Raw genomic sequence first — 4,361 nt, 5'->3', positions numbered from 1 at the left:
CCGGAAATCCTTACATCAGTCTAAATGTCGACTTTGGAATCCCAGCAGCCGGCATTCTGATTGTAAGTATGCCAGAGACCGTTAGGGTCAGGCCCCAAGGTGAATGGGGGAGTTAGGTTTCACCACCACCGAGGAGGGTTAGGGTTAGACTGCAGGGGGGAGGGTTAGGCTGTGGGAAGGGAGGGTTATGGTTAGGGGGTTAGTGGAGAAGGATAGGTATACTTACCAAACCCCTGTCAGGATTCTTACCATTGGGATGCCGTTGTCGGTCTTCTGATTGCCGGCATTGTAACCGCCAATCACACGTAGGTATTCTCTGATTTCATACCACCTTAGTATTGTTCAAAAATCACATTTAATGCCTTAACTTGGATTACTAAATGCAACTCACTGTGTCAATCTTGTGTTAGTTGTGTAGCAAATTCTGTTAATTGAAACCATATTTACTCACATACTTGTTTGACAGAATTTTGTGAAGAGTACTCTAAATAGGGAGCATTGATCTGGCTCTTAATTAGTCTGAGAATGTGTGTGTTTCATAGAGTCTGTGTAGATTGGTATTCTCTTTGTCCTCTGTAATGTATGATGGAAATCAGGTCGCAGTTTGCTTTCTTACAGCAACAGTGCATAATAAGGTTCCAATCATTTCTATTCATTCCAAGATAACGGCTTTAAGATCAGGAAAAGAAATATTCCGTAATTCATTGCTAAGATCATAAAACTTAAGTCTCAGAGAGACTGATTAACACTTGGGCTCTACACATGTTTTTTTTCTCTAATAATTAGAATATATGCTAGCATGGAGCCAGAAATGCTTTGGCCTTGCTGGCATCTCTCAGGGCACACACCAATTATTGTAGCCTGTCTTCTGCATGTCCTATCTTCAATGCTTCTGGCCATTGAAAACATGTTGGATTAAAAGCCTGTGAATTCCATGCAATCTTGTCACTTGGTGACATCTCTGTGTGCTGCTTTAGTTACTGTCTAATTGTGATGGTAAAATAAAATAATCCTTCTAGAAGAAAGGGCTACAAAATGGAAAATATAAACAAACACAAATCTGTCTATGACTTACAATGTCTTTATCAATTTGTTTCTACTTCTTTATGTATTGGAGGCTCCTGGGTTAAGGTATAAATGTCCGATATCTGCAGGCTTGTTACAGTAGAATACATGCAGGTGGTATAGGCTGTCTTGAATAAACAGGCATCTTCTTGATCAGGATAGTGTGTAATTATAATTACCAGCATGCCCCTGTCTTGCTGGCAGAGACATGCTGGGACTTCTTGTTCCATAGCAGCTGAAGACCAAAACATTAAAACACTTTGCTGTACTTACGAGGTAATCATTTCCCAGGAAGCCTGTGATTTATAGCTCCAAAGAACTAAAGGCAGCACACATTTAATTCCATAGAAAAATATATCAGCAGTGCAAGGTTCATAAAACATAATATAGCGCCTGATTCAGAGGTGAGTGCAGTTGCATGTGCATCTGAGTTTTCTCACGCAGTGGATCTGGGAAAATATGCTAATGATGATGCTGTATGCATTTGTTCACAATGACGCTCATTGACAGCGTCTCTGATCTGCCAGTTGCGTACAAAGATGCACCATCAGTCAACCATCAGAACTCAAACAACCCTAGTTGTTCAGTAATGTCCGCTGCAATTAAGTCGCCAGAGCCTCTACAACTGCATACAAATTTGCAGTTGCAGGCTCAGACAGGCCACTGAAACGGTCACGACACGCCTGCTTTTATGAAGCCAGCCCTGTTACCTCCCACAAACAGCCACTACCTGTCACTCACTTTGCAAAGAAACCCTTACTGCATCCGCCAACGCAATCAATTGCTGCACATGCGCTGGGTGACACATGCGCAGTACAAAAACATTAGCATTGAGTCCACCTCTGAATCAGGACTATAGACTCAGCACATCCACTGTCATACTGGGGCATTAAGAGTTTACTGGAGAATACAGTGGTAGGTGCCCATGCTTAGGGGTGTGGCCAGCCTGCAGAGGAGGTGTGGCCAGCCACCACAGAGGCATGGCTAACCATTGAAGAGTGCATGGTCTTTGATATATATATATATATATATATATATACACACACAAAAAAATGTCTAAAACTTCGACTCAACTCAGACTACTAGCAGCAGTTTGGAAGGAACCCCTGTTAGTGGATTCCTACAAAATAATCATACAAACAAAAAACCAACTGCACTTAGTATATAGCCTTGAAATAAACTTGTAATTAAATTCTTGATTTCATATAAAATCCGAGACTTTCTCTTTTCACGGTATAGGTTGTATGCCTGTAAATACACCCTCACACTAAAAGATCACCCAAAAAAAGAGAGAATGGCCAAGAGCCACAATTAGATACCAAATTTGCTTTTAATTAAAAGATACATATACAATTAAAATCTCAATACAGTTTAGGAAATCCGTCAGTCTCAACAGTTGGAAAAGCACCTTCACCTTTACGTGTGTGAGCTCAAGAAGATGTAGTAGTGGACTGAACAGAAGACCGTGACTGATTTAACCCAACGAGTTTCATCAAGATATCTTCTTCAGGGGTTAGCATATGGTATCGCAAAAAAGAAATAGAAATAAGGAAACAACTTCACACATGGCAGAATCCATATTTCATATATATAGATGATTTAAAATTTGATTGAATATGTCTACCCGGAATTAGGGGGCAATAACACCAAGTCACATGGAGCTCTCTCTCACAAGTGTCCAGCTCTGTTTATTGAGCCTGATTGCAGATTTTCTGGACAGGAAAAAGTTGATTGAATATGTCTACCCAAAATTAAAGGGTAATAACACAAAGTCACAAAGAGCTCTCTCTCTCTCAAGTATCCAGCTCTGTGTACTGAGCCTGATTGCAGATTCTGCATAGATTCTGCAGGTCAACACCCTTTGGAAGTGAACAAGACCGCTTGACGGGTGAAACGTTTTCCCACTCTGCCACCAGCCCACCTGGGACTAAGGAGAAGCTTACCCACAGCTGCTGATCCCTGACTGGGACCCAGGTAACAGCCGGAGGGTAATTGGAGCACTCTTGCCCACCAATACTCCTCCGGCTCTTTACCTTCTACTTGTTTATTTATTTTTGGGATAGTCCTATTGACACACAGTGTATATGAATTAGTCTTACATGATTGCTAGCTGGATAGCTTTAGCATCACAGATAGATTTCAGCAGCCAGCCAATATACAATGGTAGTTGCTAGACCAAGCAGTTTAGAGGCATATACCTATGGTATAGAGTGAATTTTGTGTATTGTATTACTGTGTAATTACTGGGAACGATACTACGATTATTATTATTATCACACAATATCACAGTGGACAGTATATGTATATATGCAGAGTCATTCCGTTGTTTATGTGGAATGGTTTGATATATAAATCATCATTTGCATTGCACAGAATCTAGTACCGGCTATGATGAGCTAAATGTGTAACGTATAATTGGGTATCAGTGCAATCAATTGGTTGTGCTGGAGAACGGTACCATCCACAACAGCTATGTGGTGAGAATGAGCCAAAAACTCATCTGTGGAGCAAAATTTATCCCTTTATTTGTAGGGAGGGATTTCTATATATTATCATCTGTTGAGACTGACCAATCCTAATTCCACTTTCACCAATTGAACTTAATATTGTCACATAATTAATTGTGTATACGCACTGGTTTCTAAAAAAAAAATTTTCATTTCTTCTCCTACTGTACTTATTCGGTGAACTCTCATCTGTGATCCAGGTTCATTCCTGCCTAACACAGACAGCAGATTCACCCATCTTTAGTTTACATCGTCTGTTTTTACAAGACTACCATTATCCTATTTTTTTCGGTGCTCTCTCATTGGTGGCTCTAACAGTCTTGTGATCCTACTACCATTCCATCCCTCATATGCCCGATCTCGGAAGCCAAGCGGCCTGGTTAGTACTTGGAGGGAGACTTCCTGGAAATACCGGGTGTTGTAGGATCTATCGGAACTGGAGGAATTCTTAACACCAACAGCAGAAGCATCCATTTTTATTTCTTCCATTCTTTGCCAGTGTGCACATTTGATCAATACTTCCCAACGATTTACACACCTCTATTCTGTATACGGAGCTACCCTAACCCAGGTGGGGTACGGTGCCCCCCCCCCTCCCCCCGCAAGCCCTTCTCCCCTCCCTTTCCCACATTTTTTCCTAATTGTGTGCCACGTGTGGCCTCATCAATACAATTTTTGTACTGGTCAGGGTGGCAGGGTACAGCCCAGATACCTGGCTGGTTACCCCCCATTCTCAAGCAAGGGAATCATTGACCAGAACATTCAATATTTTATCACCTTGTCTTGTCT

This window comes from Pseudophryne corroboree, chromosome 1 (genome assembly GCF_028390025.1).
Source record: "Pseudophryne corroboree isolate aPseCor3 chromosome 1, aPseCor3.hap2, whole genome shotgun sequence".
Lineage (NCBI taxonomy): Eukaryota > Metazoa > Chordata > Amphibia > Anura > Myobatrachidae > Pseudophryne > Pseudophryne corroboree.
Note: the sequence above shows the minus strand (reverse complement) of the source record.